The sequence below is a fragment of the Ambystoma mexicanum genome, chromosome 3q (assembly GCF_040938575.1).
Source record: "Ambystoma mexicanum isolate Mex_15411 chromosome 3q, UKY_AmexF1_1, whole genome shotgun sequence".
NCBI lineage: Eukaryota > Metazoa > Chordata > Amphibia > Caudata > Ambystomatidae > Ambystoma > Ambystoma mexicanum.
In genome coordinates this window covers 232,891,021-232,918,125 of record NC_090926.1, presented here as the reverse complement: position 1 = coordinate 232,918,125, position 27,105 = coordinate 232,891,021, and the positions used below count along the sequence as shown (strand labels likewise).

At 44.3% G+C, this 27,105-nt stretch overlaps 1 long non-coding RNA gene across 3 annotated transcripts in view; it reads left to right on the top strand.

Annotated features, from left to right (window-relative positions):
* The window catches only part of LOC138582365 (uncharacterized), a 293,040-nt gene that overhangs the window by 61,228 nt on the left and 204,707 nt on the right, over positions 1-27,105 (top strand). For all 3 annotated transcript variants that reach the window (XR_011305015.1, XR_011305014.1, XR_011305016.1), the window contains 2 exons: positions 25,239-25,394; positions 26,324-26,450. This is a non-coding gene — a long non-coding RNA (uncharacterized lncRNA). The remainder of the gene's footprint in view (positions 1-25,238; positions 25,395-26,323; positions 26,451-27,105) is intronic.

The following is a 27,105-nucleotide window of genomic DNA, read 5'->3' as shown; positions in this document are numbered from 1 at the left end:
AGATCCAGTATTCAACTGGGTGTTTTGCCACCAATGTGTTTCCAGCAGTACCCCGGTCCATCTGTGCTTCCATGCATTCCGTGGTTGTCCAACCTCCCTGTTGACTCCCTGCCCACCCATATACCCCTGTGCCATGACTCCTCTGGCAACGCAGCAGGTTGCTGTTGGGTCACTTTGCCATTGTCATTGTGCCACGTCATGTTTCTTGGTATGCGTTTCTGGACTGCTGTGTATGTGCAGTGTTGACATGTGAATGTGTTGTGATTGTACTCATCATTGACCCTACACTCATTTGTCAGTTTTCATGGGAATTACATGTGTGTGTGTGTGGCTGTTGCTGATTGGCCCATGGTGACTTCATGTTACTATAAATGTTGTGTATGCTACACATGCGTTCACACTGGTGACTGATGTCAATGTAGTATGTCTGCTTTCCCACAGTTGCTGCAACTGGTGAAGAAGGAGGAAGCAGTGCTGTGGTATTGGATGCAGGGACCAGGCTGCCAGACAAAGGCCCGGACCCGAGCCACTCCCCATGTGACAACTCCTGTGTGGTTGAGTGAGCACCTGGACCATCAGCCATGGCTGCTGGGGGTAAGTCCAGGGAGGTGAAGGAGGAAGAGGACACCTCAGCAGCGGTGGGACTGGGTGATGCCACACAGGGGCCACCCACAGGGGAAGACACCCTGGAGTCATCCAGGTTGGTGGAGGAGGGGGCCATTTTAGGCCAGCCAATGGGGTCAAGTGGGGGCATCAAGGAGGGTGTGCATGCTGCAACCCTGTCCCAGGGGCATGAGGCTGTGCAGGCCACTGTGGAGGTACCTGTGCAAAATTCTGTCCCTGATCCATCGGCTGCAGCAGTGCCGACTTTCCTGGATGCCTCCACCCAGACCAGCAACCCCATGCCAGCCGAGGTGTCCATCTGGGATCATGTTCTGGCCCTGATGGCTGGTCTCACGAGGCGGACCGCAGTCATATGTGATGCTGTACAGGCTACTCATAGTAGGTTTGTGCGTCATCACAATGAGCTGTTTCCGCCTCATGGCCTTGCTGGCAACTGCAATGTTCTCTGGTGGGCTCCATGGGCTGTTCCCTGTAGTGATCCCCTCCTCCACATTCTTCTCTTTGCACCAATCCTCCTCCAGGGTGCCTGCCGGGCCACACTCCAGCATGGCCCCCTTAGCACCAGTCCCACCACCGCCGCCCCATTTGGTTGAGCTAATGTCCTTGCCTGAGGTGGGAGTCTTTTAAACTTCAGATGATGTGGTCACTGTGCCTACTGATGGACCGACACAGACACAGGCAGTTGAGGATCAGCAGGCACCTAAGGGGAGTGCAGGTGCAGTATGCCCCCGACGACAATCATCAGGTTGGATGGCGTATCTATACAGCTTGCACTCTGCATGGTGGCAGCAAGTGGCAACCATGAGGAGGCAGACCATCCCTGAAGATACCACCCTGAACAGGCATGTGGCACCATTGAGACAGGAGTACCATATGGGGGCCGTGGAGGCTTTGTCATCCGTGTTTCGGAGGTACCAGAGGCAGCTGGTGGCAGAGAGGCAGCAGACAAGGGATGCTGTGGTAATGATGGCCAAGGCTGAGGTGACGCTGCGGTAAGCAGAGAGGCTGGCTGCCATCTTGGAGGCAACTTGCAGGTTGGCGGAGGAGGCAGAGCAGCAGATGGTGGCCACTCAGCAAGCCTAATTGAGGGAGGATTATATTGCTTGTGTCTCAGCCCTGGTCGAAGCTTTGTCTGAGATTGGAGAGGACAAGCCAGCTGCATGTGTAAATAGGTATTTAGGATTAGGTTACATTTTTTACCTTTTTTAAAAATTTGTATTCCCCGGACCTTTGACATTCCTTCCATTTTATTATGTTTATAGTTCAATTGTAATACAGGTTTTTACATCAGTTAATTCCATGCTTCGTGCAGTCGATTTGTCTGTCTACGCATTTAATTTTTTATATTCTTGCAGTGCATCTGTTCATTGTCGGTCATGTGTATTTTGGCCTCACTATGTGTGTCATGTTGATGCTGTGATGGTTGTTTGGGGAGGGGTGCACATGTGCCTGACAAGTGGGGGTGTGGCAGACAGCTTGAGGATGCACTGGATGTTTTGCATATACCATTCCATGTGTAGGGGCACTGTCTGTTTGGTGTGAGTGTGTTGGTGTCGTTGGCGTGAGGGCTTCAGTTGTGTGTGGATGGTGTAGATATGGGTATGGTTGTGGTGATTTGTGAATGTCTTATGATGGTTTTTAAAGTCTCTCATTGGGGATGGATTGCCACCTGTTCACATGTATTGCCACATGTTCCACATGTTTTCATTGTGTGTTGTATCTGTTATCTTGTGTCATCTCTATTGCCTCTGCACATTTGCTATTGGAGGTGGAGTTTATTGTGTGTTGATTTTATTTCAGGTCCACTGTTCTTCAGGTGTTTTCTTGGCATATGTTGGGGATTGTGTATGTGCCCACACTCTATTCACTGTTGTGTGTATTTGACATTGTGGGTGCTGCAGTGGGAAGTGGGCTCACTGTGAATGGGTGGCCTGGACACATCACTTGTGCATTTGACATTTGATTGCTGTGTCACTCCCATTTCATGGTCACTCACCCACCAACATCTGCAGCCACGCACTGCCTGCTCTCATGTCATGAATCACCTCTACCACTGGAATGCAGATGAGTCCCATGATTGCTGTTTCTTTGTGGTGGCACACATTTCCTATCTCACTGAGTAACACACTCTCTGACTGGATTCCCATCGCCCATGCTCAGGCCTGTCATGTTTTCAGCCATGACAGGGACTTTGCCAGCCCTACCACCCTGGCTACTTTTGCACGGGGTGTAATGCACCCAGTCATTCTTCGTGAATATGCTCAATCTATGATTCTGTGTACTTCTGTCCTCCCCAGGCATTCACTTGCTGTGCTTTGAGGCCATTGTAATGGCACATGGGCAATATATATCACACAAAAAAAATCACAGGTTTATAAGTTAACAGTTATTTCACACATTTCTACCATATATGTAGCCTCAGTCTAGCTTGCGCTCCAACATGTCTGTCTAAACCCTATTGATTTTCTATCCCTAGCGAGCGCTGGCGGGTGTAATAAATCGCGACTATGGTAGAGGTGAGAAGGAGCTTTTATTTAAGGCCCCCGGAAGGTGGAGCAATCAGCTGGGAATCGGAAACGTTCCGTGGTGGAACGAACAGAGATGGGGATTCTCCGTTCTGGAAGGAGCAAGATGTACATCAGCATATGTACATATAACATCTCCTTATCTGAAAAGAGAAAAAAAAAACGGGAAGGATGGGTTGGATGGGGGAAAACAGGGAAAGGTGAGGGAAGGATAGGTGAACAATATATAGATCAATAGTAAACAAAATCATTCTTGAAATTCTGGATGATGTTGCGGTTCCTTCTCGACAGACTTCTGGTGGTGGAGTTCTCATCGTTGGAACGGTGCTCGCTGTGCCTTTTTGTGCCGACGTGTGGGTCTATGGAAGTACTGGATCTGTAACTGTCAGTGGTTGTTCTTTTCACCTCTCCTCTTGTCTGGTTACCAATGTGGTTGTTGTGGTTGTTTTTGGAAGTGCTCGCTCTGTGGTTGTCATTCGTTATTTTCACAAGATCATCGTGGGACCATTTCTTTCCATCCTCTAATGTGACTGACTTTCCGTGGCAGCGCGTGACCTTTTGTGGGGATCTAAATTTTGACTCGCCCTTGAGTGTCTTTTTGGGTTCTCTGACACAGACCCAGTCACCTTCCTTTAGTGTCATTTCTCTTGTTCCATTCTTCTGGTCGTAGTAGTCTTTGTACTTCCCTTGTTTCTCTTTTATGTTTCTATGGATTTGTTCCATATCCACCTTCTGTTCTGTGTTTATTCTTGCTTCGCCAGTATCTAGGAAAATCCATGCTGGTCTCAGTTGGTTGGTTGCTGTTCTTCCACGCATCAAGGTGAATGGTTCTGAGTTGGTGGTGGAATGCGGCGTTGTTCTGTATGCAAGCAGGGACTCCTTGAGGGTTTCTCTCCATGGCATGCCATTGGCTGTGGCTAGTTGGATGACACTTTTTATTAGTCTGTTCATTCTTTCCACCAATCCATTGGACATTGGGTGGTAGAGCGATGTGGTGATGTGGTTGATGGATTTCTTTGCAAGAAATTCGTGGAATTCCAACGAGGTGAACTGGGACCCGTTGTCTGACACTATGTCTCTGGGGTCACCTTCCCTGTTGAATATTTCTGTAAGGAAGTCAATGACTTTTTGTGTGGTTGCGCTGTTCTCTACCACACCCCATCGGTCCATTTGGATGTGTAGTCCACGATCACGATGATGAATATTTTTTTCGGCTTCCAGATTTTCAAAAGGGCCCATGATGTCTACGGCCAGCTTTGACCATACGTGTTTGGGAGCTTCTACCGGCTGAAGAGGTGTTTTTCTTAAGATTTTCGATTTGTCGCTGGAAGCGCAGGCGCTACCGTTTTTTACTGTTTCTTCTGCTTCCTTCCACATGTTAGGCCACCAGTAGTTGCTCCTTATCCTGTTCTTTGACATACTCCTTCCCAGATGTCCTTCATGAGCTAGTTCAAGTAACTTTTTCCTGAGTGCGACAGCTGGAATAATTCTGTTACCTCTCAAGATAAGGTTGTCTTTAATGGATATTTCGTCTTTGAATGGTGTGAATTTTGCCAAGTCTTGCCCGACATGTTCCCAGTCATTCATTACGGCTCTTCTGATTTCTTGCTGCTCCGTGTCGGCTTTGGTGATGTGTGTCCACTCCTTGGAGGGGATGTTGGAATGGATGGTAGCTATGATATCTTCATCTTGAACTTCATTTTCAGTGTCTGTTTTGTCTTGATTGGTGGTTAGTCTGGAAAGGCAATCTGCCACTTGGTTTAGTGGGCCTGGATTATAAAGAACTTGAAGATTATATTGCATCACATCCAGGAACCAGCGCCTTATTCTAGGGGATATCAAGTGTGGCGTTTTGGATTGAAGGATGTTGACAAGAGGCTTGTGATCAGTCATTAAGAGAATGGGTAGACCCCAAATTAGATTTCTGAAGTGCTGTAGAGCCCACTTGACAGCCAAAGCTTCTCTCTCAATGGTGTAATAGTTCAATTCTGCATCTCTGAGCACTCTCGATGCGAATGCGATGGTCACGATGTTGCCCTTCTGTTGTTGTTCTAGTACTGCACCAAGGCCGATCTTACTGGCATCCACTGACACTATTGTCTTGGCCTTGTAATCAAACATGCTTAAAGCTGGAGCTTGGTTGATGTCAGACTTGAGACTCTCAAACTCTTTTTTGCAATCCATGGACCATTGAAATCTACTACTTTTTTTCATGAGTTTCCTCATGTTCTCTGTCTTATTAGCGTAATTACTGACGAATTTGGAGTAGTACTCCGTCATTCCTAAAAAACCTTTCAACTGATCTTTGTTGGTGGGATCGGTCAGGTTCAATATTGTGTCTAGGAGTTTTTTCTTTGGACGGATGCCTCTGGCATCGATGGAATGGCCAAGATAGGAGACTTGATTGCATTTTATGTTGCATTTTTCTAACTTGAGAGTGAGTCCACTCCTTTGGATTATCCGTAGTACGCCCATCAGTTTGGCATCGTGATCTTCCTCGGTTCTGGCTGATATAAGAATATCGTCTTGGAAGCACCGTACTCCATCAAGACCTCCAAAGAGATGTGACATGAGTCTCTGGAACAGTGCCGCAGCCGACGCAAGCCCGAACGGCATTCTATTGAACATGTAAGCTCCCAAAGGCGTGACAAAGGAAGTGAGGGCCTTCGAGTTGTCATCTAATGCAATTTGGTGGTATGCCGATGAGAGGTCCAAAGTGCTAAAAAAACTTGCCGGTTCCATGGTTGAAAGAAGTTCTGATATATTGGGAAGTGGGTGTCTGTCGACCCATATGTTTTTGGTCAGATCTCTTAGGTCAACGCACATGCGTATGGATTTGTCGGGTTTCTTTACAAGGACGATGGGGGCAAGCCATTCAGAACTTTCTATGGGTTGTATAATGTTCTTGTTGCACAAACGTGCGAGTTCATCTTTGAGTGCCGCCTTGGTCCCAAAAGGCACTCCACGCACCCGATGGACCACAGGGACAGCACCCTTTTTTAATATTATTCTGTGCTGGAAGCCCTTGAGTAATCCGATCTTATCACAGAACACCTTGGGAAATTGTTCGGCCAGGTTGCTTTTGATGTTGGTATCGTTTCTTAGCACACTCAGTATGGGGACATCTTCTCCGGGATGGATCCTCACTTGGAGAGCCGCTTGTTCTTCCCATCCTACTACGGAGGACCCATTCTTGGCTACAAACAACTTGCAGTATGTTTGTCTGTCCCGAAATTTGAGCTTGACCCAGGTGTATCCCATGATGTGAATGGGTGTCTTTCCATATACGGTGGCTCTCACTGAGGAGCTTCGTAAGTCATGAATTTTGCCAGAAAGTACTTTTACAAAGGTTTCGACATCTTCCATGGTATATGGGGATCCGGTGTCTACCATCACTCTCAGGGGTATGTCATTTACACACATGATAACCCATGGACCATTCGCCTCTTGTAAGGAGGTGACTGTGAGGATCTGCACCTGCGGGTGCGTTTAATTGACGGATAGCATGCTGTCTGACGTTTGCTCATAGTCTACTGTTTTCACTGACCCATATCTGCTGATGGCTGGTCTGCTGCCTTTGCCAGATCCACGTGGTCTCCCGCGGGTGTTTCGGCAGAGTTTGGCAAAGTGACCTAATTGACCACAATTGTAGCACTCAACATTATTGGCAGGGCACATCCTCCCAGGAATATGGCGTTTGTACCATCCACTCTTTTGACAACTCGTAGGATTATGATCGTACACTGATGTTCCCCCCTCCTGGTCCTTGAACTTCTCCCGATGCTTTGGGGGGCATTTTTTACTGACGCTATTATTGCCCCATCATGGTCGTAGTCGGGACTGCCTTCCACGTACTTCACTTCCACTCCAGTTCCCTCCTTGAGAGCCTGCCTCTCTTTCATACAACGGTCTCCAAATTCCATGCTTCTGACTATCTCGGTGGCTTCGTCCAGAGAGGGATTCTTTGTTTGCCATAGTTTTTGCTGTATGCAAGGTTCTGCTACATTGAGGACTAGCTGGTCTCTCAAATACTCATCACTGACACCTGTAAATTCGCACGTAGACATGAGTACTCTGAGGGAGGCTAAGTATGCGTCAACAGGTTCACCTTTGGTTTGTTTTCGAGAAAATAATTTATATCTTTCTAGTACTACATTTATCTTGTTGCCGAAGTGCTTGGTGAGTTTTGTTAGTGCCGTGTCGAACTTCCTGGTGCCATCTCCACTTGCGCCGTCTGGCTCTGGGAGCGCCCTGAATATCCTGAGGCCTTCGGTTCCTAAACAGTTTAAGAGGGTCGCTTCCTTAAGGTCGTCGTTAAATTTACTTCCGCCAATTGCCCTGAGGTATATTTGAAAACTGTCCAGCCATTGCTCCCTGGGGCAACTTGGGGTTCCGGGGCAAGGAAGAAATTTGGTGGGGTGCGGCACGTTCTGCATGTTTGGGGAATAGATGTAACTGGATTCTGTTTTGCAGAGTTTGTGATGAGTACGATGTTAGAGCTTAGCTGAGAGTGATGTTCACTGCTTTATGAGATTGGGTGTTGAGGTAGTGAAATTTTGCGGTTGTCAATTTCAATAGGTGGAAGGACTTTTTGTGGTTGCCGCACACATCTTGTGTGCTTTTCCAGAAGGGAAAAAAAAATATATATATATTTTTTTTTAAAAAGTCTTGTGCACCTAGCACCTGTGAGGGCGCTGTAAGACACGGCCTTGCACTGTATGACGCGGCCTTGAGGCGGCGACTGGAACAGCTGATGAGTTATGTAATGCCTCCTGCGGCCTGCGGGGCGTTGTGATGTGTGGCCTAGTGGTGGTCACCAGGATACGAAAAGCTACAGCTGGCCTGGATAATATGGCCGCACGCAGGGCACGTTGCGAGGTCCTTTCCTCGAACGGCCGTTAGTTTGTGCTCAAAGAATGCACTGTAACGCTGGTGGCATGCGTCAGTTTGTAATAAATGAAAATGAATCTGTACCTTTTCCTGACGATCTGGTACCTAGTGTCAGCCGGGTGGCCTGCCGGATGGGCCCCCTCCCCACTGATGGCAACAATGGGGTGGCGGAGGCGACGGCAGAAAGGGAACAAACTACCGAGCGTCGCTGTCGCCAGAGGAGGGCTGTGGCACCGGCAATGGAGTTCCGGGGGCCGGGTGTCAAGGAAGGGGAAACCTCGTCGCCAATTGTAATAAATCGCGACTATGGTAGAGGTGAGAAGGAGCTTTTATTTAAGGCCCCCGGAAGGTGGAGCAGTCAGCTGGGAATCGGAAACGTTCCGTGGTGGAACGAACGGAGATGGGGATTCTCCGTTCTGGAAGGAGCAAGATGGACAACAGCATATGTACATATAACAGCGGGCCGCTTATCTATGGTGAGGGGATAGGAATAAAGAGACTTGCCCAATCACAATCTAGTCACCAGAACATTCGTTTTTATTTTTGCTTTTTCAGTTTTTCAAAAACACTTAACATTGGGGTGTGTACTTTGCTTTACAAATGAAACTCCTCATTTTTTATTGTATTTCTTTTTGTTCTGCAAAGGTCACACTTTAAAAATAATTACAGGACCATATTGGCACCCATTGCAATATATTAAAAAAGATCACCATTTGTTGGTGTCACGTAGAATAGAATTTGCACCCAAATGCTCTAATCTGGTGCAATGTTTCACTCATAAACCACTTTCTCTCGCTGTCCAGTTGAGGTGCTGCTGATTCAGGTCTACCAGGGAGTGACAGGAGATGCTCCAGTCCTGGATTCAACAAAAGTGCTACCAGTTGATCGTGTTTGTGGAGGACATGTGGCTGGTCTGCTTCATGGTGGAAGCAGACCAGAGAGGTTGAGGTAAGTTGCAGCTCCACATAGGACTGGTATGGTGGCAGACTGTCAGAAAGTTGTCTCGGTAGTGACGGCGGTGAAGGGGGCTGGTTGGTGGTGTCAGAACTTGAGGGTAATATCTAGAGTAGTGGCAGAGGGCAGGGGTCTGTGGGGAAGGGGGTGTACTGTCAGGGTGCTGCCTGGTGTAGTGATGCAGGTCAGGGGGTCTGGTGGGAGGTGTCAGGACTTGAGGGTGCTGCCTAAGGGTAGTGGCAGAGGTGAGGGGGAAGCTGGGTGGTGTCAGGACGTCAGGGGGCTGCCTGGGGTAGTGGCAGAGATGAGAGGGGCTGGTGTATAGTGTCAGGAATTGAGGGGGCTGCCTGGGGTAGTGGCAGAGGTGAGAGGGGCTGTTGGGTGGTATCCGGACTTGAGGGGGCTTCCTAGGGTTAGCGGTGGAGTTGAGCGGTGTGCAGTGGGTGGCGTACTGTCAGGGTACTTCCTGGGTTAGTGACAGAGTTGAGGGGGCTGGTGGGCGGTGTCAGGACTTGAGGGGGCTGCTATGACTGCAGTTTGGGTGCCTTGGGAGTAGTGGGGATGGTTCCCAGTTTTGCCAGGGTGCAGCCGTGACTTACGGAGTACCACGTGCAGTTCTTCTGGGGTGCAGCCATGACTTACAGGGTACTGTGCTCTGTTTCGCCGGGGTGCAGCTGTTACTTACGGGGAACCGCACACAGTTTCATAACACTGCTAACGCGGGGCAGATGCTGAGGGCTCCCCTGAAGCTCAGTGCCCATTTGAACTGAAATACGTGAAACGCCCTGATGCAGTTCCTAGCTATGGGCAACCAGCACACCGATCTGCCAGTACGCTTATGCACTAGGGGAGCTTTCCACATGTAATTGTGGCGGCTGCAGTGGCACCCTCATGTTCTGGATGGTAAGAGTGAGGGGAGAAAAAGTAAAGCAATGTGTATAAGATAGCAAGCCTCAGGATTAAGCAAGCAGACAACATGCCTAACATGAGTTTCCTCTCCACCATAGCACTCACAAACTGTGCAGCCAATGGAGACCCAATGGCCATTGCTCCTAGGATCATGGAGGGTGGGGGGAGAGGAGAGAGGGTACTAATACTACAATAGGTTAGCAACCTCCTTGCGGAGTCAAGGAACAGGGAGTCCCATCGACAACCAATCAGTGCAGTGCTTCATTTATTTACTTTTTCGTTAGGAGGGTGTCATGTTTATAAGTGATGGTATAAATCAATAAAGAAATAATTTAATTTGTTTGTAACTACAGGAGTTTATTTAAAAAACGGTACTAATATACAAAAAGACAGCATCACATGGACACACTGACAATTTATAATATTGAAAGATTAACGCATCTGGGTCCAAATAAATAAAATGGTTTGTGTATTGATTTATAACTCCAGACCTTTCTTTCCGCATCCAGGTGCATATTTCCCTCAGGTTTGGGGGATCTGCGTTTCCGTTTTCTCACAAGTGATGGTGCCAGGAACAATTACCAAGCTAAGGGGCAATTCAGCATGTGATGCACATTATGTAAACATGAAACACTGTGCCTCTGCAGTGTTGATTGGCGCAGTATAAAAGCTTTAGAGCATAACAAAAACGCATGGAGCAAACAACATAGGGGCTGATTCATGGAATTATTTGTGCCGAAAAACGTGGATTTGTGCGGCATTCTGGCCGCAAATCCCCATTTGTTAAACAGGGATTTGCGGCCAGAATGGCGCACAAATCTCCGTTTTTCAACGCAAATAATTCCATGAATCAGCCCCTTAGTCTATTAGCCAGGTTATGAAGGAGGCTATTAGTGGAGTTAATACTTCACAGGATCCCTTCCAGGTGATTCCAATTTTGGCAGCCAAAGAAAATCAGATCCATTAGGGAGATTGATTGCCCAAGGAACACAGTGATTGGTCATGGGTATGGAGTCAGAGTAGCCTCAAAATATAGATATTTTACTGTCAACACGTCCAAAAGATAGAGTCAAAAGATAGACACGCATACCTGGCTGCGAGAGAACTGGAACGCCACTGGAAGGGAGCATGAGGCTGAAAAACAAGGCAATCTGAATGAGGGGAACTATTGAATATAAATGTGTTATTCAACAATTCCAGTTTATTTAGGGTTTATGAGAAAAGGCGTGGAAGAGACAGGCAAGGAAGGTACTGGACTGAAACCCTACATTTAAACATGTAAATCTTTTACCCTGATTTTTCATTTTAATATAGATCTGTCGCTCTTTGTAGAAGATAAACCTTCTTTTGCCTACATTTTGACATGGAGATCGTTTGATGTACATCATAGGACATAAAAGGCAGGTCAACCTTTGTAACTAGTGACTTGACATGGGGGTATTCTCATGCAGATCTAAAAGCATACAAACTGGGTCAAACAGGGAAGCCAGGCTGTGAGCCCATGTTTTCATGTTGCACAGTTTGCAAATGTGAGCACGTCATACTGGCCATTTTGCTGTGGCATCTTTAGTTGTCGTGGATGGGTGGTAAGCAAGGTATGGATGTTTAGCTTGCATCATTCTATATATATTACACAGCCACAGTAGTGGCTGTGTAGTTATGGTTAAGTTGCTAATCCCATAGGAAGAGCACTTTTTGGGCTGCTTATAACTTTGTTCCCCTTGGACGAATCCTCATCAAACTTTGCAAAAAAAGTATATGGCTCACTCTGAATTTTGCAAATTTTAGTGAGGTTTGGTTCAGGGGGGCAAAGTTATAGGGGGTCCCAAAAAACGTTGTGCATGCCTACAGCTCAAACCGCTGGACAGATTTCCACCAAAATTGCGGCAGGAGCGGCGGCTTAGTCCCGAAAGCGTGCTTTTGTTAATTTGGTGTAAATTCGTCCAGTAGTTTTTTTTATAAGCGGCCAAAACGTAAGGCAAAAAAATGTGTGATATCTATGTCCGCTCCACGGACACACTTCCCTGTTTGCTTTGCGGACAGGACACCGATTGGCTAATTGGCTTGCGTCATGTCCGCGGACAGGCAACGTGTTCTCTCATTGGCTGGGGTGAGGCGTGAGGTGCGTCACATTGTTTCGATACGCCCGCCATCTTGGATCCGCCGACAGCGTGGTGGCGAACAGAGGCAAAATGTAATTTTGGGGAATGTGTCGGTGTGCAAAAGTGCTTGGGGAGGGTTGGGGAGTAAGAGATGGGTGAAATACTGTATTTGTTTAGGTGGCAGGTGCCCCTGATGTGGTTGTAGTGGTTGTCCGCGGATATAGTCAGTGCACTACTGGCTATTTTACTTTAGTATGATGTTGGTTTTGGGTTGTTAGTAGATGATTGATTGTAATTAATATCCCCTATAAGCAGCCCACATACCACAGTCAAAATGTTTGGTATTATAGGTGTGTTGTGCTGCAGTGGTTGTGGCCAGTGCCGAGAGTCTTGGGTGCATGGCCGAAGGCTGTAGGCTGTAGGCCATGCACCCAGGACTGTATGCCCTGGACACAACCACCGCAGCATAACACACCCATAGAATCAAAGACTCATCAAATATCCAGAACATAAAAGTTTGTGTACTGTTTCATTTGTAGAGTTTGAATGTGAAGTTTTGGCTAGGCTAAGCAGTTAAGATTGTAGAGTTTGTAATGAGACTGCGTTATAAGATACCTTTGGAAGTAAATATTTTGGATTATGGTGTATGATTGTGTACATTTTCTTTGAGATCTAATCGTAAACAAACTACTTACCCATGAATGCCTTTCACTAATTTAGAGGGAGGTAATTTTGCTGTTTTTGTTGAAGGCGAACAGAGGCAAAATGCAATTTTGAGGAGTGTGTTGGTGTGCAGAAGTGCTTGGGGCGGGTTGGGGAGTAAGAGATGGGTCAAATACTGTATTTGTTAAGGTGGCAGTTGCCCCTGATGTGTTTGCCATGTCTGCGGTCATAGCGGTTGTCTGTGGATATAATCAATGCACTACTGGCTATTTCACTTTAGTATGATGTTGGTTTTGGTTTGTTAGTGGAGGATTGATTGTAGTTAATATACCCTATAAGGAGCCCACATGCTATAGTCAACATTTTTGGTATTATAGGTGTGTTATGCAACACACACACATGGTTTGGTACTTCAGCGGAGGTACTTTTAAACTTAAGTATTTCTTTTTTGTATGTGTTTAATAGAAGGTTTCTATTTTTCTATTTGTACAATAGTTGGTAGTTTGTGTAAAGCTAATGCATTTTGTAAGTGGCTTTCACTTCTAAAATATTTTCTCTGGATATGCTCTATTTCTTCGAGTAGTTGTTTGACTGTACCATGTAGAAGATTGTTATTTAAATTGACTAGTGCTAAAGCAGGACTTTTAGCATAGAAGAGCTTATGGACCAGACTTTTATAGTTGCATGATGTGTTGATATCATTTTGATATGATGGAAGGTGGTTTTGCAAATAGGTCCCGAAATGCAGGCTAATGAATGTGCTTGTAGTCTTGTGTATTTGCGCACAGGACAGGCATCCATATTCTGTAGTAGTTTCATTTTCATTTTGTCTTTGCTTTTTACATACTGATTGAGGAAGTGGCGTAAAGATTTGAAAGATTTTTTGGAAATGTTACACATTGATGTGCACGGCCATTTGTAGACTGGACCTTTTGGTTTATTAGAATGGAGAGGTGATACTGAGTTTTTTCGGGATATTTCTGTGAGCAGAGTTTCTTGTTTCATAATGGTGTTATTTTTTCATACCCTCGTCCACTGCTATGTATGGCAATTGGGTTTGTTTGCTTTTGTTTATATGCTTCTTCATGAAAATATGGTCCTGTGGTCGTGGTCTGACTCCATTCACCTCCACAGATGTTTAATGAGTTATTTTTATTGATATTCAGTTTATTGAGAAGTGTTTTCTGTAATTTAGTAGCTAGTTTTGTTAGTGATTTCATTCTGTTTAACATAAAATAAATAACTTCCTTTTCAGAAGGATTGCACTGTTTATGAGAGCTTTTAGGATTACTTTTCTATAGTAGGTTTTAAGGGTTGTCCATGATTTCTCTCCTGTTTTTGTAAGGTTCTGAAGGAGTCTGTGGCTCAACAATCTTTGTAAAATATTTTTTTTGGGTTTGTTAGTTTCTACTATATCAGTAGGATTTCATATAGAGGCAGTGGTGTTGTTTGAGCTGGGAGCCTTTGTAATTATATTGTCTGTGTGTGTGCTTGAATGAACATGCATGTACTCATCCTGGCTGTGTGTAATTTTATAAGACACTGTACAGTCTTTTTCATAATTATACTGTTATTTCTGCCATCTTTTAATATGAAAGAAATTTCTTTTAGATAGCTTTGTGAGTAAACAAAAAATTGGAGAGGATACAGGTTTGCAATTGATACTTCATTATACCAGATGGGATAAATGAAGTAACGTCATTTTATAGTTTATACAGGGTAAGTGGAAGTTACTCTGTTTATATGTATTCTTAGAAGAGCTGTACATGTACTGTGTAGAAAATATTCATGCCTGTTGTCTGTGTTCATGCATGTGGATGTGTATGAATCTGCAAGTAGAAATATTGGTCAGTTTTATAGTAATTGTTGCTGTAGGTCTGTTGCAGTGACAGCGGAATTGTACTGAGGGTGATCAATAGTATATCTAAAGTGGTGATGTGTGATGATAGAGTTAGATGTAGAGTTCTTGGATGTGATTGGTGGATGATTGGGTGACTGTTTAACAGTAGCCAATGAGGAAATGGTGCAGAGAGTGAAGTAGAAAGGGTAGAAGGGTTGCCCCAGTGTTACGCGCTCTTCGCACATCGTGGGTGTCCGAGGGCAGATAAATGTAGGAATGTGGCAAACAATTTTGATGTTAAAGGAGTGGAGGTGGTGTCTGGTGTCAAGTCTTCATAAGTATATATTATTAAAGTCTATGGCAGTCTACGCTACGGAAGGTAAGGTAGAGTGACAGGGGCTTTCTGGAGTAGAGTGATTGCTCTACACACCACCCCTGCCACACTCACAGTTTTGTTGGTGTCTGCTGGCTTCCTTGGCTTCCCCTGCTGACACCTGCAGACACTTTGTGTATCCGTCCTTTGCCTCGGGGTCCTTAGCTGTAGGGGCTGCCGGGCAGGGGCTGCCATGGGAAGGTAGCTTAAGAGCCTTGATGGACCAATAGGGTTGAGGGGGTGGGCAGAGAGGCGGGAGGAGGGAGGGAAGGGGAGCCGCAAGAGAGGGACGCTTCGGGGCATGGCGGGGGCTTGCCGGGGCCACTGCTGGCCAAAATGGAGGCAGCCCATGCCCAGCCTTACCTGGAGTGCCGCACTCACCTGCAACGCCAAGATGGAATCAGGCGTGCAGGGAGCGCTGGCAACTCCATATTGAAAACATAGGCCTCAGCCTGGCCAATCACTGGATGGGGCGGGCAGGGAGGTGGGAGGAGGGAGGGAAGGGGAGCCGCAGGAGAGGGACGCTTCGGGGCATGGCGGGGGCTTGCCGGGGCCACTGCTGGCCAAAATGGAGGCAGCCCATGCCGAGATGGAATGTCAAGAGCTTCCCCTCAGTTACACTATCGAGTGAAAATAGGGTTTCTGTAGGGTTTGGTGGGGAGCCCATATGTATCGCTGTCCCAGAGAATTGAGACATCTTGCAGAGGCTGTACATCACAGGACATAAAAAGCAGGTCAACCTTTGTAACTAGTGACTTGACATGGGGGTATTTTCATGCAGATCTAAAAGCATACAAACTCGGTCAAACAGGGAAGCCAGGCTGTGAGCCCATGTTTTCATGTTGCACAGTTTTCAAATGTGAGCACGTCATACTGGCCATTTTGCTGTGGCATCTTTAGTTGTCATGGATGGGTGGTAAGCAAGGTATGGATGTTTAGCTTGCATCATACTATATATATTACACAGCCACGGTATCTAAAGTGGTGATGTGTGATGATAGAGTTAGATGTAGAGTTCTTGGATGTGATTGGTGGATGATTGGGTGACTGTTTAACAGTAGCCAATGAGGAAATGGTGCAGAGAGTGAAGTAGAAAGGGTAGAAGGGTTGCCCCAGTGTTATGCGCTCCTCGCACATCGTGGGTGTCTGCGGCAGATAAATGTAGGAATGTGGCAAACAATTTTGATGTTAAAGGAGTGGAGGTGGTGTGGAGCACTATGCCTGGTTTTAATGTGCAGGGAATTGGTCAAGTTTGTGGAGATATGGGCAGGGTAAACATTGCACATGTTGTTGTTTTGTACTGAGGTGCTTTGTATTTGGGGTATGTCAGTGCCCCTACTTTATTGGCAGATTTTGAATATTTGGTTCAGGCAGTAATGAAAATAATTCCAAATGCCAAGGTTATTTTATTCTGGTTTAGTACCTAGGGCAATATGGGACAATAGTTTTTTTTTTTGCTCAGCAGGAGGAAAGAAGAAGATGTAGGGTGCGGTTTACTGAGGTAAGTGACAGAACTTCTCATTCTCTGTTTTACAGTAATGTTGGTATCATTACATTTGACCCATCCACAATTCTTTTCTATATATGCAGTGTAGTGACGTGCATTGGTTGTTGGTGGTGCGTGGTAGAATATACCTAATGGTGTGAAGGTTTTTTTTTTTACCAAGTGATAATTTACTATTTCTAAAACCAGTTAGCTTACAGTTGTTTTTGGTACCATTTGCATTCGAACGTGAAAGCATTACTATTATGTATTTACTATGTGTCTGTATTTGTAAGGTGGTAAACGCCCACACCGTTCATTTCGCTAGTGACCGAAAGTGGGATAGTACAAACACACGTGTGCAAATTATAGGCTATTAATAAATAAGTGCGGTCATTGTGGGTCAGGGTCCGGGGCGTGGCCGGAGGCGCTTGTAGCAGGGTTTATTCGGACATTCTCATACGACCACTTTTTGTCAGGGCTGGAGACTTGCTCCTTTCAAAAATGTTTACGTGAGTTGCCATGTGAAGAGGAGATGCGATGAGGTGACAGGTGGTGTGGTCTGACTGTGGCACTCGCTGGGAGAGTGCAAGGTTCTCCAGAGGAACATAATACATTTGTCCAAATGTCATCCGCATTGGTGAATGGTAGCAAACAATTCATATGTTTTTCAAAAATATTTGTAATGCCACTGTGGTGTGAAGCGCCATCGGCTCCCATTCTGAGTGAAGGTCTGCGCTGTTGAATTTTTGTTTTCTAGCTAAGCAAACCCACGCATGGTACACAGTATAAGGTTCAATTGTTTTATGACTTGAAACAAAGGGAGGATTGTGAACGGAATGCATGAATGGAGGGATGTAAGACTTTCAAATATTATAATGTTCACCATTCAAAAATTGGACAAAGGAACATATAATTTAATTTTATGAAAATTCGTTGAAGTGCACGGAGTGCCTGTTTTACGCCGATAGAATGGAAATGCCGAATATTATGTATGTTTTACTTTGGACGATTTTATACACAAACTAGTCAAATTATAATATATATATATATATATATATATATGTATATATATATGTATGTATATATATATATATATATATATATATATATATATATATAATATATTACATGGCCTGCGGTAGCGGCCATGTAGTTATGGTTAAGTTGATCATCTCATAGGAAGAGCACTGTTTGGGCGGCGTATAACTTTGCTCCCCCTGGGCGAATTCTCACCAAACTTTGCAGGAAAAGTATATGGCCCACTCTGAATTTTTCTTGCAAAGTTTGGTGAGGTTTGGTCAAGGGGGGCAAAGTTATAGGGGGGTCCCAATATTTATTTTTTTCCAATAGACACAATGGGAAAAAACTTTGCTCACGCCTACAGCCCAAACCGCTGAACGGATTTTCACCAAATGAAAAGCGTGCTTTTGTTAATATGGTGCACATCCGTCCAGTATTTTCTTTTAAACGACCAAAGCGTGAGGCAAACAAATGAGTGATAACTATGTCTGGTCTGCGGACTCACTTCCCTGTTCGGTCTGCGGTCTGGACTCTGATTGGCTGCACTGTCTGCGGACTGGCCTCTGATTGGCCAGAAAAATTTGCTGACTTTTGCGTGGTCCGCGGACATCGGTGCGCGGCCACTGATTGGATGGTGAGAAAATGTCAAATGCGTCGGTTTTCCTGAAATGCTCGCAATCTTGGATTTGCAGACTTTTTTGGAGTCCGCGGACAGCGCAGCGAAAACATTTTTTTAAAAAGCAGCATTGCACTTGTCAAACTCAACAAACAATCTCTGTGGATTTGAGGGCATCGGGATTGAATTGGATATGACCATACGAAGCCCATAAATGGGTTGTTTCACCCCCCGAAAGTCTGCGAACACTCCAGATGTCCTGGGGCAGTCCTTTGGTGTTCGCGGATACTTCAGATTGCCTATGACATCTGTACCAATTTCAGCATTACATGGTTGGGGAAAAGCAGTTTTTGGATGGCTTATAACTTTTGCACCACTCAATGAAACTGCAAAATATTGTAAATGCATGTAAATTCATATAAATGTGGTGTCATTTGACGAATCTGCACCACATTTGGCAAAACGATTTTGGATCTAGATATAAATGGTTTTCTAAAGTTTGGTGGGATTTTCTCAAGAGGGGCGAAATTAGAGGGGGGCGGTCTCAACATTTTTTGTTGGCTTATAACTTTGTTGCTATTTGACGAATGTGGACAAAAGTTTTGAGAAAGATTATAGACCCAACCTTCAATGTTTGTGTAAAGACTGAATGGATTTTCTCAAGTGGGGGCTAAGATATATGACTATTGTATGTGCATACATTTTGACACTTAAAAAAAAAAAATGGGCGGATTTCGAGCAAACTCGTGAGGAGCATTGGCAAGGACATTAAAGCATGGTTTTGCAAATGTGCCCCTGTTTTATTTTTTGACAAGTGTAATAATGTAGGTACAAAAAATAGTCATATACCTTTGGTGACTGAGGTATAGCCTTTGGCCATGGGCAGAAGCCAGATTGACTGGGTCATGGCATAAAGTTATGACACAGACAATTTGGCTACTGGCCATGACCGCTAGGGACGAAAAATTGTGTCAAAGGGAGAAAAAGTGCTTGTGGTAATATGTTCATAGGGTTTTGCAGGCTGCCATGGCAAGGGAAGAGGGGCTGTGTACTGAGCCCCACCTTCTCTTTCCATGTTGGCTGTCTTGGAAAAGGATTTTCCTTCCAACAGCGGGATGCCGGAGGCGTCCTGCTGTAGGAAGAACAATCTATGTTTTAGCACCCTGAGTTCCCGCTTTGGGAACCAGGGGTGCTAATGGCTTTTATCCCTCATTTCAGGGGCTGCAATGGACGATAATGGCCCATAGACTTATTTATTTATTTATTTATTTATTTCACACCAATGCCCGCAGACATCAGGCTGTTTGGTTACAGTATTTGTTGAGGAAGATGAGGTGGAGGAAGACAGTTTACTACTTGCTGAGAAAGCAATAACCTTTCTGAGAGCATTGCGGTCATTGGATTTGGTGTGGCTGCTCATGGAATGGGTCCCGTAGGAGTACTGTCCAGGTAGTCTGCGACTGAGTACAAAATTGCACTCAGTGCATTTCACTTTGATAGCTATAGCCTTTGGTACACTCCCAACAGTAGCAAAGAACTGGCACACCCATGATACGATCTTGGTGCTAGAAGTAGGCACTTCCTCTACCTCAACTTCTTGGTCCTCTTCATTGTCTTTGAAAGTACTGCACTTTTTTGTTGTGAAGGTCCTCCAGCTGGTGGTGGCGGTGGCTCTTGGGGAGGAGGGATGGCAATAACTGATGCCATTTTTAAGATAAATAGCAGTTTTCATAAAATAATTTCAAGTATGTACAGTGTACTAGATTGGTAATGGATAAGGAGTATGACAAGGTGTTGGTGGTGTGCAAGGGAAATTTTGAAGTTGAACGTTCCTAGATCAGTAGAAAATGCAGTTCCGAACTGTCCGTGAAGGACGGATCTTATCCTGAAGTGCGGATGGGTTGTCGGACACATCATCATGCCACGCGCCAGCGTATGGTCATGTGGCACTGTCCGGAAGATCCGAAATTAAGTCAGATGTTCGTAGACATTAGCGGATGCAAAACTTGTTGAAATAGTTGCAAAAAGTGTATAGAAGTCTTAAAAATGATTCTAGACGGTGGGGAATGCAGAGTTTTAAGGTGACACGTTGTAAATTGGACGCAAATATTGTTATATATGGTAAGTATGATATTAGTAAGTTGTAGGAAAATAGCATGCACTGGTAAAAACCAAATTCACTGAAAAAACATTGTTAAAGGGATATTATGGTTAATTTAGACTAATAAAAACCTATGAAATTCAATGAAAAAACTTTGTTAAAGGGACGTTATGGTTAAGTTGCACTAATAAAAACCTATGAAATTCAATGAAAAAACTTTGTTAAACGGACGTTATGGTTAAGTTGCACTAATAAAAACCTATGAAATTCACAGAAAAAACTTTCTTAAAGGGACGTTGTGATTAAGTTGGACTAATAAAAACCTATGAAATTCAATTAAAAAACGTTGTTAATGGGACGTTATGTTTAAGTTGCACTAATAAAAACCTATGAAATTCAGTAAAACAACGTTGTTAAAAGGATGTTATGGTTACAAGTAAAATCGAAAAACCGCTGAAATTCGCCAGTTGTGGTAAGCTAAGCAACCATAACTTGCGCCTCCACCATGCACTGCTAAGACTAACACCCAGGACATCAAAGATGACATCACAAATATCATTGATGACATTGAAGTTAGCTTGTATAAGTGCTTTACCTAATCTTGACATCCCCATGTTTAAAATAAATTGTTCCATCTGAACTTTCAATGCAAGCCAAATATGTAATTAAGTGATATATGAGAGGTATATCATTTCCCTCTAAGCATTGTAAGGGTGCAGAAGTAAGGCTCGGACACAATGGTGGCATTTTTATGGGTATACCTTTATTAACTAAAGTAGGTTGGAAAAATGATTCGCTGTCCCCAAAGCTAAGAGGGGTATCTCTACCTCAACGGAAACTTGTCATATTGTCGAGAAGTCCAAAACTGAAAAGTCTGTCACTATTGTGTCTCCAAAACCCACCTCTGTCCCCAACACTAACCATCTACAATAATTGTGCAAGGAGGATCTCTTCTCAAAGTCAAAAGAGTTCCAACAGAAAAGTTCTCAGTCTTGCTGGTAAATAAAGAAGTGATGCCAATAATGTTCTGAAATACAAGGTTCCAATGCTAGGGAAGTGCTCCTTTCTCCTATCCCTCTTCTTATCTTATGTCACTGGACAACTCACCAGGAACTATTTCTTGCTTTCACCGTTCTGTATCCTACTAACTTGGTGGCCACCACTACCAAGTGTAGGATCTCAATGCTGGGATTGTGTTCCTTTCCCCTTAGTTTTCATCTTTATTACTTTTGTTGCTTTAGGCTTCTGTGCCCTTTTATTCTTTTTGATGAAATGTCACTAGACAATTCACAATGGTTTGTGTCTTGTGTTCACGCTTCTTCATCCTACCAACTTGGCACAGTTTGCTATCAAGCGTAGGATTCCTTCTGTATGTTACAGTTTTCCTGACCCTCCTGTTAGCAGTCTTTCAATTGGGTGTGAGTCCCGGACTTGCAAAATAGTTTGGTTCAGTCTCCTATCAAGCCAGTGTATTGTCCTGGGGCTTAGCCACTTTATACTTTACTTCCTCACATGGGTCCGGGTCCCAGACTCATTTTGTAGCAGTTTGTCTACTTTGTGTACTTCCCTGCCAAGCATACATCTATTCCTTGTTTACTTATTTTATCATCAGGGTCACAGACCCTCTTCTTCTTGATTTCTTTTTTGTGTGTGGGTCCCAGACTCGCACCGTTGCATTGTACCTATTTGCTTCACTTTCCTGCCAAGTATACAACTCTTCCCTGGTTAGCTTTGTTCATACTCAGGGTGCCAGGCCCTCTTATTCTCAATCTATTATTTTGGGTCCCAGACCCCCTTATTCTCGAACTCTGATTTGGGTGTGGTTCCCAGACTCGCACAATATCGTTGTATCTGCTTGGTTCACTCACCTGCCAAGTATACAATTCTTTCTGCTTTGCTTCAGGGTCCCAGACCCTCTTCTCCCAGCTTCTGGGTTTTCCCCATTGCTTCCCTGGCCCTCTGACACATCCCATGCAAACACCGTACCTGTTTGCTTCCTTCTCATGGGTATCAGCGGTTTCCATGCAGCTGCGTGCCTTCTGCAGGGTCTGCAGCGGTTTTGTAGTCTTCTTATCCTTTCTGGCTGCGTGTTCTCCTTCTCTCTCATGATTTTCTAGGGTCTGTGGCTTTCGGAGGATTCACTGGATGGCAACCCAAGTAGTCCTCACATAGTGGACTTCATTGGGGTTCTCCTCTTCCTCAGGTAACTGCTTCCCTTGCGGCTCGTGTCAGCTGCTTCTGCTGTTCCTCCTCAGAGGATTGATCTCCTCCTTCTGTGTCCCAGTTGAGTTTTCAAACTCCCGCGTGGGACTGCTGTACTGCTTTGGGCCAATCACTTGCATTGAGAAGCAAGACCACTCACTCTGCTTCTCTAAAGTGATCCTCAGACTCCCGGTCATCATCTTCGTTGCAGTACCAGTAGCAGTTTTAAAACTATATGCATGATACTTTGTACTTTCTGTTTTTTCAGTCTTGTCCTGTATCTAGTTTGACTAACTCCACAAAGAAACACACTGGCTCTCTGATAATGGTCGTCCCCAATCCCATAGAGGGATTCCTGCCCCATGTGATCCTCCCTCGGTGAACCACCTCCACTGGGACTAGTGTACTGTGAACACACCACCCTGGGGAGAAGAGACGACATCCTCAGATTCATCACAGTATATACTCCATAAATAGAGGGGTCGCTGTGATATATCTTCTCTGATCCAGCCGCCTTCAGTGTTCTCCTCTGCTCCATATTCAAAGTGGGACAGTAATTTATAAAATGTCTGGCAATCTCTAAGTGGCTTGAGCCACAAACTCTACATGTGCGCATTGGTCCGTTCAGTTTCAACCTCGGTCCAAGAACTGCATATATTCCAGCCTTAAATGTTCAATTGTCGGATAGGAATTGGGAAAAGATAATGAATGCTCCTAAATCATGAGGATTGAGTCGCCCATTGATGTATCCCCCACTATTAGGCTTAGTGGAGGGAACAATCCACAACCGTGCTCTACTAAGATCTCTGAGATGTACTTTAATTAAGGTCTTACATTTCCTTAGGGGCAGCTGGGAGGAACCCACTCCCAAAATATGTTCCCAATCTTTCCCCTTTTCCCATATACCAGTACTAGCATTTTTTTTTACCATATTCAAATTTATTTTTACTTCAGGTTGAAGGGCAATTTGCCAATGATTGAGGCTAGGATTAATTAAATTCCACTAATACTTGGCTTTCTGTACTTCAACCATCGTCGTGGAACATTTAATGTTGAGGTCACACACTGGATACTCTATTGGAAGAATAACAGGTGAACTGTGTAAGAACTTGCTATAGCAGCTCTCCAAACGAAATACATCTTCATCTCGCTTTCTTAACCACACCACTGCCCCATATGTTAATTTAGGGAGGATTTTCATTTTATATATCTTAATGATCGATGAAATGGACAACCCAGCATGACTGATTTCAAAATGCTCAATTGCACCTATTTGCTGTTTCATTTCAACATCTTGTTTTTCCAGCTGGGGTCCCCAATTTCATTTGGAGCCCTTTGTAACTCCAAATAATTGTAAAGTTGGACCTCTTCAAGAGAAGTGGCCCGTAGCCACCAAATGTGTTTCTTAGATTAACTTCTATTTTTACAATTAAAAGACCATAATCTTAGTTTTGGCAGTATTGATCTTCAGGTCACGCAATTCAGCAAAGTTGGACAATTGTGTAAGCAATCCTTGTAGGCCCTTAGTGGTGTAATTCATCAAGATGAGATTGTCAGCATAACCAAGCCAGAAGATCTTAATGCCACCCAATTTAGGACGACAAGTGTCCACAGCATCTAAATAGTTAGATACGTCATCCAAATAAAGGTGGGATAAGAGAAGGGCCAGGATGCACCCTCTTTTAGTCCAGTTACAGGTTTAATACTATCCGTAAGAGCACCTCTCATGTTTAATCTAATCGAGACTGAGATCTCCTGATAGAAATTGCGCACCATGTCATGGAGACCCAGTGGTATCCCCCAAGCTTCCAGTGTCCTCCATAGAGTAGTGTCATTAACCATGTGAAATGCAGCACTGAATTCCACATAGACCATGAATAAAGGTTTCTGTCTAAAGCACCATGCACTCTCAACAATGGTAGTTAAAATAAGGATGATTTCAATGGAGGAACACTGTTTCCGGAAGCCAAGTTGGATAAAAGGGGAGGGGTGTAACAGGTTGTTTTCAGCCCAAGTTGTAATTTCTTATAACAGTACTCTTGCAAATATCTTAGCAGGCTCATCGAGCATCGGTGATATACAATAGGTCTTAGGGCAGTTATTCAGACCTCTCGTGTAAACAGGAACCACAATACTCTGTGTCCATGTTTTTGGTAAAGTCCCAGAGAAACTGGTAGACTGGAACAAGAGGTTCACCCCATTTGGCTGGTTTTAATTTCACAAGAGAATAACAAACCTCATCCTGGCCGGCGGCTCTCGAGTCCTTAATGTGTTGGATAAACATGACAATATATGAATACAACACCCATATCGCTCGGGACCAAGCATTGACGCAATAACAGCAAAGCCATTCAAGATGTGGTTTACACATTCAAGTGTTATTTCTAATCTAAGTCTATTAACTCTTCCAAGACCTTGAGTGCCAAGTGTACGCGCAACGCCAACCTTTGACGGGTATTTTTGTCCAACCATAGAAGACTTGCCTTGACAACGACCGCTGTGGTCAAAACACGTGTTGGCTGAACTACTTTGAATAAATTCACTGTTTGTTGAAAGAACATTCTCTTGGAATACAATTATCGCCATTTTACTTTGCAGAAGTTGTTAACTTATAGACAGTGCACAATTTACTCCTTTCCGATCCCTATTCATAATTGTACAATATCCAGGCTCTGGTTTGGGTGGGCCATGTGGAGGGGCGAACGCTGCTTGTCAAACTCTAACATTATTTCTGAAGGTGGACACTAAGGGCACAGGTGTCTTTTTGAACCCACTTGCTAACCTATCCATTCCACATTCAGGATCTGGTGTATTTCTTCTGTCAACCCTGGAGTAGCTCAAGTTGGCATTCGTAAGTGTCAGTTTAAGAATATTATTTGTACTGGTAAAATGGTGAGGAACTGACGTTTGATCATGGGTACTCTATTTTGTAGATACACTCCAAGAAGTTGCAGAACCCAAATGTCCTTGGGTCTTAAGAGTATTGACTCTGATGCGGTTGCTTAAAGGACTATCCACTATTGTGCGCTTGTCTCCCACCTCATTAATGGATACGTTTGGAGGAGGTGCCAGTTCATTTGTACTGAAAGGTAAGTCAATGCCCTCTAGATTGAGAGATTTATATGGTGTTTGTGGGTTGCACTGGGAATTGACAATCACATTAGGAATCTGGGGTAATTGCAGAAAGTTCCTAATGTCCTTCTTCCACTTCTGTGGGGAATCATTCTTGTTAATATAGGGATAAATAGTTCCAGTAATCATTTCTTAGGTGGCACACACCCTCATGGATTTCTTTGTTTATGTGGCTTTCTTAGTTCTATTACCAATTTTCTTTTTCCTGGTCTTACTCTTATCCTTGCCTTGTTTTCTAATCGGCAGTTCTTGATCATTTTTGGACGTTGCCGGGCAAGTATTTGGCGTGTCCACCGATGGCTCTTCTATAAGAATTATAGAGGTTTGCAGAATAGATTTCGGGGAGCTTGTAGTATCCCTCGAAGTGGCATTCTTAGGATGACTATCAATGGTTATCAGAGAACCTTTGTCAGGCGTTATGGTCTCTGGTATAAGACAGGCCACGTTAGAGGTTAGGAACGTATTACCTAGATGATTGGAGATCTGCATCAAAGTTTTTGAGTGAGATATGACTACTCACTAAATAAGATCCCATTGCTTCACCAGAGAAGTGAGAAGGAAGTCTAACACTTGCATTTTTAAAGTGGATGATAACGAATTATGCGAGATCGGATTGTTGTCTGTCCCTAATATAGACTCATTGACCTCCAAAGGAGTAGGCAGGGTTGCTAAGTTCTCTATCTGTGTGTTGTTTGTAGCGGGCAGTCAGTCTCAGCTCCAGTATTCAGCCAAGTTTGGGTTGTTTCCTGATGTTCGTTTAGCGATTCCCTGATGGTCGAATTGAGCAGTAGTAAAGGGGGTGGGGTATGTCATAAACCAATTTCCAATGACAACTGCACCTTCTATATTCTTGTAAATGATTTGTAGTTTTATTTATCCATTATAGAAGACATGGCTACACCTTCCTGAATGCAATCCGATGAGAGATTCAAAGCCAAGATTCGAAGAGCATCGCACATGGGCCAAACTGAGATGTCTTTATTATGCATGTGTGACAAAACCATCTGCTGTTGGTAAGTATTTCAACCCGCAATGTGTTTTTATATATATATAATATGGGGCCTGCGGTAGCAGCCCTGTAGTTATAGTTAAGCAGCTCAGCTCGTGGAAAGAGTGCTTATTGGGCAGCTATTAACTTATAACATACGCGCCAGCTGATTGGTCAGTTAAAAACGTGAGGTGCGTCAAAACCTTTGAAAAGGACGCCATGTTGGATTCGGGAACAGCGCTCGTAGTCCGCAGACATCGCAGTAAAAACATATGAAAAAACACCACATTGCACTTATCAAACAAATGAAACAATCTCTGGGGAGCTGAGGGGTGAAGAGGATGGGATGGGATATGGCCATAAAAAGCCAAAAAACTGGTGTTTTTTTCTTCTACAAAGTCTGTGAACATCTCAGATGCTCAGGGACATCCATGCATATTTCTGTATTACAGGTTTGGTGAAAAGCAGTTTTTGGATGATTTATAGCTTTGATGATTTAGACCTGACCCTGAATGCTTCTGCAAAGTTTGTTGCTGTTTCTCCAAGAGGGGGGAAAGTTAGAGGGGTGTCCAAATGTTTGCAAACAGATTTTAGACTCAGTTGTGAATGTCTTTACAAAGTTTGGTGGGATTTTGTCAAGAGGGGGCAAAATCAGAGGGGGTCTCAACATTTTTAGATGG